The following is a 12755-nucleotide window of genomic DNA, read 5'->3' as shown; positions in this document are numbered from 1 at the left end:
CCAGCACCAGCATCCAAACCAAGAAGAGGGGCTGAGTTTGAAAACCGATCCGCATATTCAGTCAAGACTTTGGTCTGAAGGGAAATCTGAGTTTAACGAGGAGTCAGTGTGTCACCTGATAATTCAACACATTCAATCACAGAAGTTACAGTATCCAGAGTTTTATTTGTTTTAGAATAAATAGATAAAAGCACAAGTACTGAATTTAGGCTACGGCATCAATAAATCCAAAAATAAAGAGAATGATAAAGTGTCCCACAGCCACAATGACCATTTATGTTTAATATTGTGGCTGAAAAAAGTCTTGATTGACGGTGGCGTCCATGGCGACATCAATGAAACGCTCCACAACTCTCAGCAGACGTTAATTCAAACGTTGCTGAATCCTGATTGGTGCATTGAAGTATGTAAACCGAGTTAGAAGAGCACAAAACAACCAGAACTGTCGTTACTTTGACAGAATATTATGTGACAGAGAAAATAGGTTTTTGAGGCCTGTATGAACCTGAGTGATAATCCACATTCAGACAGGATTTAACTCTATTGGGAAGCTGAAGTTTCACCCCGGTTATAATTACAGCTGCAATTCAGCAAACTCACTGCTCCTCCTGTAATTTAAATCCCGACTTCCTTGTATTTTAAAGTGAATCTCTGAGCTTTTTGTCCTTCTTTGCTAATCTGATACATGGAAACATGCTAACACCAACATATCGACCTGTTTGAGAACCAGTATGACGACCATCAGGAGAGCAAGACCCCGTAAAAGCTCATCAAACGGGCTGCATGAGCTTTTTACTTGATATTTGTTTACATTTTGGCAAATTAACACCATTTAAAGTCTGCAGAATTAGCTGTTAGCAGTTCCTGTTTGCAGTGTAGCCACAGATGTACAGACAACTATCACTGGATTACTTTGATACTGAAGAAAACTTAAAACTTTAATGATTCTCAGTCAAGTTCTGAAGCTTCTTTTTCTCTGATTTCTAAGTGGATTTATGGAGGTTTTTTTTTTTTTTTTTTTTGGTGATGGACATCAGAGATAATGGGATCCTCTGGAAATATAAGCCACACACTGGATGATATCAATATGTGTTTCATCTCAGCGTGTTAAGATCTGACTAAGTTATGACTCCGAGGAGAACAATTTTTTGGGCTCAAAATTCATCTCACGCAGTATCTTTGCCTTACCTTCAACTCTCCAGCGCCCCCCTCCCTTGTGGAGGCTTTTAGCTTCCATGTCTATTACAGATATTTCCCCAAATGCTGTCTGGATGGATGAGTTAGATTACTGAGGGTTTAAGATCCTTTATAGAGTGAACCAGCATTTCAGCAGCAGATGGAGAAGAAGTAAAAGATCTGAGCACTTCTTCCACCACTGACTTTAAACAAGTAGTGACCTGAACTACGGGAATGATTCATTTAAAATATGTTGTTTTAAAACTATAAAGATTGTGTCATACTGTCTACTTTCTCTCTGACATAGATAAACTGAGTCATATGAGGAATTAGCAGACTGTAAATTTCTCTCGTATTCACCTGTGTGACGTGTTGTTGTATCACCAGGTGGACGTAGGAGGAACTTCAGCTTGCAACTTTTGGGAAAAATGTCAAAACAGTTATGAGAGGAAAAACATACTGCAAAAAAAACAACAGAAACATTCAAGAGATCACTCAAAAAAGACAATAAAAAGCTATAAATAAACTATTAAAAAAAAGCTGAATTTGAACACTTTGAATTTGTTTTAAAGGGCCAAAACATGCACATTTCCACATCTATATTTATATTCTGGGATGAAAAAAACATTGTAAACAAAGCGTCCGAGCAGGTTGAAGCCCTGGTTTTTGACTTGCAGGGAACATCTCTACATACGTTAACCTCAAGTTTTGGAACTGTGACCATGTTTACTACCTGACGTCATAACAGAAATCATAAAAAGCATGATATATCTCCTTTAAATGAAACTATGATCTTTCTCTAGTCTCCATTGAACTGCTCTCCTCATCCAAACCTGTCAACAGCTTTTTACACCTGACTACCTCCCAATCACTTGTGAGCCTTCGTTAAAAAAAAAAAAAAAACGCTGCCTCTGAACATAATCCAGGAAGGAATTATGTTTCCCTCAAACAGCAAAACAATTTACTGTAGTAATATATAAATGTCTTGAAGACAGGGTTGCATTTTTTCATATGGTCTGGGAGTGTAAAGCGTTTGTGGCTTCCTGGAAAAAGAAGTTTCAGAGATGCTGAGGTGGTGTTTTGAGGTGTATTTTATGGTTTACTGGAAGGATGGAGGGGGGGGGGGGCGTTATCAGTGCTCCTGTGACTTGTTTTCTGTTTGCTTTTGGATTTGGTGAGATGGATTTAAGATTGAATTTAAGATATTACCAACCCCAGTATAATTTAGTTTATACTTCAATAACAGAAAAACGACCTCAGAAACAGGCACAAATAAATTCAATTAAGAACCCTATTTAATAAGTTTAGATAATAGAAGAATCAAGAATCAGAATGATCCTTTATCAGGAGTTTATTACATGAGTATCAAAACAGTAACAGTAACCACATTATCTACAGTTAACAGTTATTAAACCTGGTAAATATATTATTAAATATATTATATTTATATGAACCATTTTGCTCCTCTGAGTCCATTATTTTCTAATTACATCACCAGGAAAATCTCTTAAACCTCATTAAGCGACCTGAGCTGGAACATGACAGTTAAATTAGATGATTTTAAGCACTTAAAGCTTTTTAAGGGGGGAAATGTATGTTATATACACGTATGTATGGTAATTAAGGAGTTAAAGCATGTTAATTGTTAACATAGTATAAAGTATCAGCATTGTTGCTATGGTTACTTGCAGTTTAAAGGGGGAAATGGCTATCATTAGTTCCTTTGTGTGATGTTTTCCTGTTGCTAGTTTGATTTAAGAGGATTTTTTATGATGTCTTTATTGATCAGGGTGTGTATGGTTACCTGCTAGTGCAGCATGATGTCGCTATTGAAAATACCTTGTTTTCCAGGAACAAAGGTTCAAAAAGGTTCAAAACACAACATGGTCATTTTGGTCATGTTTCTCAAACTCCCCGGAAAATTTTCTTTTTCTGTGTCTCTCTGTTGTGTGGAAAACTACTCAGCCAAATGCAGCACAAAATCAGATCACATTTACTGATTACATGATGGAAAACTGATGGATTACTGACTCTTTTTTTGCATTAAAACAATGTGTGTTTGTTTGGCTGCACTGTAAACAGATACATCAGCTTTCTGAAAACAACAATCAACCAACTTCTCTCTGTCTAGCTATCATTTTTCAACCGTTACACAAATATTTCTGTCTTTTTTTGTGTGCTGTTGTCCTCATATTTAACAAGTATTGCATCTCTCTCTCTGTCTATATGCCATTCAAAACAGCTATAAACACTTTTAATTCCAGACGTGGTCAGACAACACGTCACACGAACCCACAACAATGGTTAAACTGTTGGTTTCAGTTGTCCCAATACATTTAACACCTGCCACCCAATCAGAAACCAGGATTCTTTTTACGGCTAAAATATAATTTAACATTAACAAACACTGATGAGGGCCAAAATTGTGCTGTAAACATTAATAAACAAGTGTGTATTTAATGGTGTTAATAGGACATGGATACAAATACACAAAATGAACAGAAAATATTAGAGAATCAAACTAATAAGAAAGAAAATATTTCACTTATTGAAGTTGTTCATTCCAGCAGGTAGAAAAAGAAATTAAAAACTAAAGAAAAAAGTAGCTCTAATGTTAAAAAATTAGGGCTACAATCTTGATTAACTATCAAGTAAAAATTTATTTTTCTCCTTCTGCTTCCTCCAACTTGTCAACACTGTCAGAGTCTGAGCGTCAATAAATCAAATCAAACAGTAATCTGTCAGCAGAAAGACCTCAGCGCTGCTTTAACCCGAAACAACACGACATCAGCGCCCAGGTGGGAAACTACAGAAGGCCAGAGAAACCATGGGTGTATTTTCCAGTTTGTTTTTGCAACGTAATGTTGTATTCAGTATACTGCACATTCCAGATATTACAGACATTTTTCTGCAAAACATACAGGGTTGGAAGAGACACATCTTCCACACTGTCATTACACCTCCTCTCAACCCATTCTCCCCCCAACTGTTCCCACTGTCTATGTTCCTCCTGCCATCGTACAGTCTGTATGACGCTCCAGTGACATTCACTCACCCATCCCACACTCCCCTCTGCTACATTACTGTCTCTCTGTGATCTATTCATACAGCAGTTATATTCAAAAATAACACTATTTCACATCACCCAGTGGAAACACATAACATAACATAAACTGAGACATGAGAACAGTGTGTTTACCTGGTGTATCCTGGTTCCTACTGGATGACTCCATGTAGCTTATCAAGGTTTCTAAAAGCCAGGAAAATCCAAAAACATGATCATAACCAGGATGTGCATGTAAACACACTCAACTGAGCGTTTATATATGACTAAATTGTTCTCCTAATTATGTTTCATTGGCAAACATTATGGCTGCCTGAATTACGTTCACAGGCGACATATTTTTGAATGAATGAAGATACATTTATGTATCACTCTGCAGTCGGAGGGAGGAGGTCGAGCGGCTCTGTGAAGTGACAGTTTCATGCTCCTCTCTAATCATAATACTGTTCATTAGTGATTAGCTTCCTGAATCACTGAATCAATATGAAGCAATTGTATTGAAAACTGTTTCGAAGCATTTCATCACAACCTCAAACTTCAGACCTTGTTTTAAGCCTGGACCATGAACTTAAGGCTTAAAACAAAGCAGGCTGGCTCATGCTTTTACTGTTTAGCTCCAATGCTCTGGAACTAAATCCCCCTCAGTATCAGATCAGCTGCGTCAGTGCCTCATTTTAAAAAGCTTTCAAAAAACCCAGCTGTTCAGACTGACAATTTTATAATCTCTTGTTTTTATTGTCTACTCAAATGGTTTCATATTGTTCTATTTATGTTTTATCTCTCTGTGTTTGACCACTCCTTGAAATCCCTGTTTTTATTGTATTTTCTTAATTTTGTTTTATTTCTCTACATTCTCTATCTCTCCTATGTTGATGTATGTATGCTATGATATGGTATTATATCTGGTTTTGAAAGGTGCTATAGAAATAAAGTTTACTTACTTTTTTTTTTTTTACACTGCACAGATGAAATTACAAACACACACACAGACAGACAGTTATGATACTGCAATAATTGCTACACAGAGACTGAAACTGACACACACTCAAACACAGTACGTCAGATTAATGGGCGCCTCAGGCTGCAGATGGAACCTTAATCATCCATCAACTCTGACTGCTGATATAATTATAAACACACACACACAAACACACACACAGTATCTGTCATCTTCCAGTGTTTTCTCTACTTCTCTTGAGGAAACAACCAATTTGCTCTGAACATTTCAATTTACCTCTCTATCTCTGTCTCTCTCTCGCTTGTCAGCTGATTGGCTTTGAAATATTGTACTGCATAACACAACAAACTACCAAAAAAGTACTATAGCAGTGCTCCTTCTGCTCCTCCATTCAAATCAAGCAGCTTTCCTCTCCTTAACCGATTGTGATTGTACTGGTTTAGCATCTATAGAGATCCTTCACTACATTGTTCCCCCCAACAACCGTTTTCAATAGGAATTACATTACATTAAAGGAGTGAAGATGTCATTTAATTGTGTGTTTACAATAAGCAGATTTTATTGCCGCGGTATTGTGTGTTGTATATGACAAAAGATGTTATTCCTGTTTGTTTATGAGCTAAAAGTGTGGCTTTGAAAGAGAGACTAAATGAGGTGAAAACAATTTTCTCCTCATTTAGTCTCTCAAACAATTTCAGGCTCCAATTTTCGTTACACCCCTGAAAATGAAAATGTCAGATGGAACAAACAACATACTGATAACTTAGCTATTCTGAGAGACTTTCCAGTAATGGAGCTAACAAGCAGTGGAAATGAAGTGGCAATGAAAGAAAAAAACACAGGTGAGGTTGATGGGAGTGTCATTCGTTTTGCAGGTATTTGGTCATAAACCAATGTATTGTACAAATTGAAATTTTCACCTGATGATGGCGCAAGATGAAAAGTCATAAAAAGTATTCCAATTCATCACGAGTGGATCATGACATGAATGTGTTCACCAAAATTCATGGCAATCCTTCACTCAAAACAACAAATATCAACCTGATGATGACGATGACGCTTGAGGAAAGTTCAGGGAATCACCAAAGTTAGTAGGATTCATCCTCTGGAGACCACAAATATCTGATCTGTACAAAAACTTAATCAAATAGTTGATGAGATACAGTATTTCAGTCCGGAGCAAAGTGGTGGACCAGCTGACCAACGATGCGTCTCCATAGCTGCTAGCATGGCTAAAAATGTGGCCTTTAGTTCTGGGGGTGACGTCAGATGAAAGGCTATGGGGCCCTTAAAATCAATAAGCTGAACAAACACCACTTCTCATAAGCCCTGGACATTCATAGGCTAAACGTCATGACTCGACAGAGGAGGCGAGTCGATGGAGAAGGGTCTATCTGCAGTCTTGCAGAATCTACACATCACATCCCTTTTAATACACAACACACACCCCTGACCCCCAACCCTAACCCTAACCCCTGACCCCCAACCCTAACCCTAACCCCTGACCCCCAACCCTAATCCTAATCCTAACCCTAACCCTAATCATCTCACTGCTCAGGCCTAAACCTAACCAAGTGGGTGTGTCTGTAGATAGACCTACTTGAGTCCAAGAGTACAAGTCTTTACACAGAACAGATTACAACTAGAAACATGAACAAAGACTTTAGAAGAATATGAGGTTGAGTTTTATAGATAGTTTTTAATTTCTTATAGCAGAGTGTGGAGGAGACAAGTTGTGAATATGGAAACTAAACTCCAGGAACACGCTTCATTTTTTCAGAAAGACTGATGAAAGAAACTCTGAATGAGCGATTGTGTTGAGCTACAGAAGCTAGACATGAAGTGACATCATTACTCTGTTGCTCTGAACTAAAACTTAGAAAGACAGACAGATGGACATCACCATCCTTATTTGTTCCAATTCCAGTACCAGTGTTAATGGAGGAAAATGTGTCTTTAAGTTTCCTGTAGACATGACAGAATGATTTACATCAGCATACTTAACGAGTGCGTTGGGAAAAGCTCATCAAGCAAGAAAAGATTAATTATTGACATCTCTTTCCAAAACAAACTTAGATTTAGTTTTGGAGTCTGTGGTGGAGCTCATTAGAAATAAAAGAGGAGACAGTAAGAGATGTTTATGTGGACATCACTCAGGCTGGACAGTGTTTAGTACAAACCAAAAAAGCTCAGAGTGTATCTCAAAAAAAAGATCTAAGTGAAGCTGCTGGCAGCTGCAGAACGCCACTCACCATCAGAGGAGAAAGATTGTGTAAATCTGCTTGAACAGACTTTGGCTTCATGCAACATTAATGTGAAGAGCTGCAGTGGAAACTCTTGCTGAGTGCTGACAATACAGAGGGGCTGTCGGCCTGCCTGAATGACAGGCTGCATGACAGCTTCATGTGTGGTCGAATCGCTCATTTAGTCAACTTACTGCAGGATTAGCTGAAGTATCTTCATTAACAGTCAGCAGCGGAGGCGGGAAATATGGCTCATTAATGATGATTATCACAGCGTTATCTCAGTTTTGAAATGTTTGTATGTTTCCTAAAGTATTCAAGAGTCAAGTGACAGTAATTCCACTGTTTTATTGTCTTTAATGAACATGAATACTACTAGACTGGACTGTAAGAGTCTACAGCCGTGTTAGCAGCTCCGAGAGGCTGTAATGTAAAGAAAACCCTACTATAAGTTGGATAAAAGTTGAGGTTCAAAGTTTGCTTTTGATTTTTAGCAGTTGTGGTGAAGTAAATGAAAAAAACTGGCCAGAGGGTGATGAAAGAGCAAAGGTCTCTGGTAACCTACATCCACAAGATCTATCATCTTTTTCTAGCATGAAAGTGTTCAGAGATGTGTGTTAGTCTCCATTCGACCAGCTGCTGTTAACTCAGTGCAATCTCTCATTTAACGTTTCTTTCATCTGTCTTTATGAAAAGATGAAGCAGTGTTCCTGGAGTTGACGTTCCATATACTAACAACGCTCAGCTCCACTACAGAAGCTGCTGTCAGAAATGTAAGTTTCCTATAAAGTTTCCAGTCAAACTAAACAGACAGACCTGATAACAGACCTCTGAGCTGTACTGTCAGAATGAACAAATGTCCGTCTGTCAGTCTTGTGCTGACTCAAGTCACAGATTTCATCACGTAGTTTCTCTGAAAGACGAATATGTAGTAAAGAAAACAGGAAAACAGAGGCTGAACTTCAGGAGATGATCCAGAAGAGACTACTGAGAATTCAGGAGATCAAACATTCGTTAAAGTTCAGCAAGGACGCTCCAGACACAGAGATGGTCTTTGGAAATAGGCCTGGCTGAGCTTATTGGGATGATTTTAGAGAAGCAGGAAGTGACAGAGAAACAGGGCAAAGGTATCATCCAGGAGCTGGAGCAGGAAATCTCTGAGCTCTGAAGACCATGTCCACTTCCTCCAACGCTTCCCATCCCTGAACGTTGCTCCACCAGCCAAAGATTGGACTGCATTTCAGCATTTGTCCAGCGTTGTTTGGGAGAATCATGAGGACGGCTGTGGTAAAAGCTGTGGATCAGCTGACAGAGAGACAGAAATGTGATGACAAAGTTGCACAAAGCTGAGCAGAAAAGGGTCCAGCAGTTTGCAGCAGACGTGACTCTGGATCCTGATACAGCACATCCTGATCTCCTCCTGTCTGATGATGGAAACGAGTACATTGTGGTGTTGTACGGAAGAAACTCCCAGACAACTCAAAGATATTTGAACATACACTTAACGTCTTAGGAAAGCAGAGTTTCTCTTGTGGAGGATTTCACTCTGATGTTCAAGTGAGAGGAAAGACTAGAAGGACTTCAGGAGCAGCCAAATAGTCAGTCAACAGGAAGGGAGAAATTAAACTCATCCCTGACGATGACGACTGGACTACATGTCTGAGGAACAGAAACAAATACTTTGCACCTGTTAGCCGTCCTGCCCCTCTCTCTCTGTGAGTTATCAGCCTGAGACGGTGAGAGTGTTTGTGGATAATGAGGAGGGTCTGGTCTCTTTAGAACCTCATCCTTCAGTCCTGGTACTAGTGATGGTAGCAGGAACTCTGCTCCATTGATTATCACTCTTGTCAATCAACACAGATTAAACTAATCATACAGCTGCAACACAGTAATTGTGGTTGCAATTAGGTCTGCAACTAACAATTATTTCCATTAGCGATTAATCTGCCGCTTGTTATATTGGTTATTTTGTCTATAAAATGTAAGAAAATATTAAAAAATGTTCATCACGTTTTCACTATGTTTTCTCTAACTAACATGTTTAGTTTGAAATTATACAGTTGCAATAGTGTCATTAGGTTTTGTTGGGTGGCAGGAAACCACTGCTAGGTCTTCTATAGTGTTACTTAGCTGTTGCTAGGTGGTTGCTATGATACAGTATTCTGGTCAGTTGCTAAATGGTCACTATGGTGTTTCTACATGGTTGCTATTTTGCTCTTCTCTGCTCCTTTACTTGCTTTCACTAACCAGCTACTCTTCTGTCCTGATTATTTGATGATTCGATTTTCTAATTTAATTGCTTTTAAGTAGGTTTCTACACGTCTTTTTCAAGGGTAATATTCAGCCAATGGGAATACAGACAGAGAACTATCTGGTGAATCTATGATAATACAACACCAGACTACACTGGTAAGATGCTGAATGGTAGTGATGAGACACAAAATGGTGCAGAGAAAGCATCAGGCTGCAGTGGGAACGCCATGTGGGTGGCTCACGGGAAGAGCTGGAAGCATCCGATAGGCACCGGGAGGCACTAGGAGGTACTAGGAGGTACTGGGAGGCACTGAGGAAGCGCTGGTAGATAAAGTGTGTACCCAAAAGACACAACATCATGGCCAGGTAAGGTTAAAAGCCTCTTCAAAATGTTAATCCATGATATTTCTGATTTCAGACATGCTGAGCAATTCCAGACCTTTTCATAATACAGACCTCAGGGGGGTTATTGTATCTGAAATATATTACATTTCAAATGTAATATATCAGCATATATTGGCATATTTCTACTTTTACAGATCCTGCAACATCTTTTGCAGCAGGCAAGCAGAGAGAAGGATCGAAGAGAAGTTCGATTGAGAGGATCAAAACAGAGAGCTTGCAGAATGGTAAAAGGTTTGCAATAACTTTGATTATGCTACTGTGGCCAAGAACTGCCAAAAGAGAAATTGCACTGAAAGCCACTTTTATTCACTTTATGGGAGTTTTGGGTCCTACATACCTGTTATTATGACTAAAGTGTTTGAATTGTTGGAACTGTTTGTTTTCATTTGATTTTATTACTTCAAAGTGCTTAACATCAGCATGAAAGCAATTTATTAGCATGATAAAATAGTTTTAAAGCAAAGTTTGGAAAATACAGAAACACAACAATTAAAAATGATCATCAAGTCAAGCACACACCCACACACACACACACATACACAAACAAACAAACAAACAAACAAACAAACAAACAGAAATAATAATAAAATGTGTTTTTCTTCTTGTTTCTTCAGTTGGATGTTTGAGCTTCACTGTGCAGAATGATGTTTGTGCAGAGTTTGTTTTCACCTTCATCTGCTGAGAGTTTCAGTTTAACACATGTACCTCCAAGCAGGATTTGTGACATCACAACTAGTTTTATATATATATATATATACACATATATTGATTTATTGACTGGGACAGTGTGCAGTTTGAAACATTGAAGATGCACTGCACCAGAGTTAGCTTGAAGCTAGTTTGCATCTGTGGTCCCCAACAAAAAAAAACATACAACAGCACAACAACAAACAGTACAAAACAAAACAAACAAACAAACAAAAAAACACACACACAGAACACACCATACAAAATACAAAATACAAAACTGCACACAGCACATCACATACACCCACAGTGTCAATTCGAACTTGTCAAATTTAAATCAAGACCACAGACGGAGTTTAGACTCAATGGTCACACAGCTGATTGGTCTCTAGTAGACTTTTTAATCTTTTTTAATCTTTTTTAATCTCCAGTGTTCAATTTACTCAGGTGTGATGTGGAAACTTAAAGCCTCCATCACACAAACACTGAGGATGAACTTTACAGTGCAGGAGGAGACATCTGGTGTCCAACAGTTTGTTTGTTTTTTCATTTGTTTGTTGAAATGAACAATATTTACATTATTACATTATTCATAGATTCTGGAATTTTTAATGAGGGAGAAGTAGATGTTATTTTAAGGGTTTTAACATTATAACTGAACTTTTTTAACACATAAGACACAAATTATTATTCAAAGCAGATCATTTTATATGCATCTTAAAACATTTCTTGGGGGGATCTTTAAGTGTTGGTGTCGTCGGCTCAGTTTTATAGATGAAGTATTTCATATAAACAGGTGGGCTCGTCTTTCCTGTTAAATTCTCAACTGCTACTGAATAATATCACATACTCAGCGTGGGTCCGTACAAAACTACGGCTGAAAGTCTGTAACAGGCTGGGGTGGATTATGGTAATGTGTCAGAGGCCAGGTGCATGATGGGAATGGAGATGAGCGTGTCAGGGTTTTTTGGTTTGGATTTGAGGCAGATTATGGAAATATGATGGTCTGGATTTCAGGTTTCCTTCGCTGCTCAAAGATTTAGAGAGTCTTATCTCAAACAGATTAACTTTCTGTGGAGGTCTCTCTCTCTCTCTCTCTCTCTCTCAACATGTCGCTGTCGCCGTTCTCTTGTTCCTTCTGTCTGACTTCCAAAGTGTCTCTCTCTCTCTCTCTCTCTCCGTCTGTCTTTATGCTCATTTTACTTGCTTAGCAAAATAACCTGAGCATAAAAATAAATAAAATATGTCTGTGCATGACAAACACGCCACAGAAATGCTCCCTTATCTTTTTCAACTTCAGCATCTTTTATTTGATCAAACTTTTGTTAGAACCTGAAACCCTAAAACAGTTTAGTGAGAAAAACTGACTGAAACTCCACTGAGTAGCTGTTTAACTTGTTAGTTGCGGTTTGTAAATGGCGGTATGGATCACCTTCCTCAACCAAATATCTCTGTGAATGACAGACACACGATAAAAATGCTCACTTCTCTCCTTCGACTTCAGTATCTTTTATTTGATACGTCTCTGACACAGCTGCATGCTTTAATACAGCTTGTGTGCATGAAATTTTATATAATATTTACAGTGAAGAAGAAAATACACATTTGGGTAGAGACTTGATAATCAAGTGATGTCTGGGAGCAACTCCTTGATCAACAAGATGCCGACTGTGTGTCTTTCCTGCCTTTGACCCCTGCTGATTTGACCTTTCTGATCCTGTCTGAATGCAGCGCCCCGCCCTGTTTTTGCCCCCCTTGATCTCACTCAGGTAGATCATATCACTCCAGTTCTCAGATCTTTACACTGACTTCCTGTCTGTCAAAGAATTGACTTTAAGATATTGCTGTTGGTTTATAAAGCGCTACAAATACATCTCTGATCTGCTGCTGCGTTATGAACCATCCAGACCTCTCAGGTGGTCTGGGATCAGGTCTGCTTTCTGTCTCCAGAGTCAAAACTAAACACGGT

General features: G+C 38.5%; 1 protein-coding gene across 1 annotated transcript in view; it reads left to right on the top strand.

Annotated features, from left to right (window-relative positions):
* Positions 1-9994: 9994 nt before the first annotated feature.
* The window catches only part of cpm (carboxypeptidase M), a 41194-nt gene continuing 38433 nt past the window's right edge, over positions 9995-12755 (top strand). The window contains exons 1-2 of the mRNA XM_042404050.1: positions 9995-10060; positions 10234-10323. The gene's annotated coding sequence lies outside the window, so the exon portion shown is untranslated. The remainder of the gene's footprint in view (positions 10061-10233; positions 10324-12755) is intronic.

The sequence above is a fragment of the Thunnus maccoyii genome, chromosome 23 (assembly GCF_910596095.1).
Source record: "Thunnus maccoyii chromosome 23, fThuMac1.1, whole genome shotgun sequence".
NCBI classification, from domain to species: domain Eukaryota; kingdom Metazoa; phylum Chordata; class Actinopteri; order Scombriformes; family Scombridae; genus Thunnus; species Thunnus maccoyii.
The sequence above is the reverse complement of the archived record's forward strand: the minus strand, read 5'-3'. Positions and strand labels throughout refer to the sequence as shown.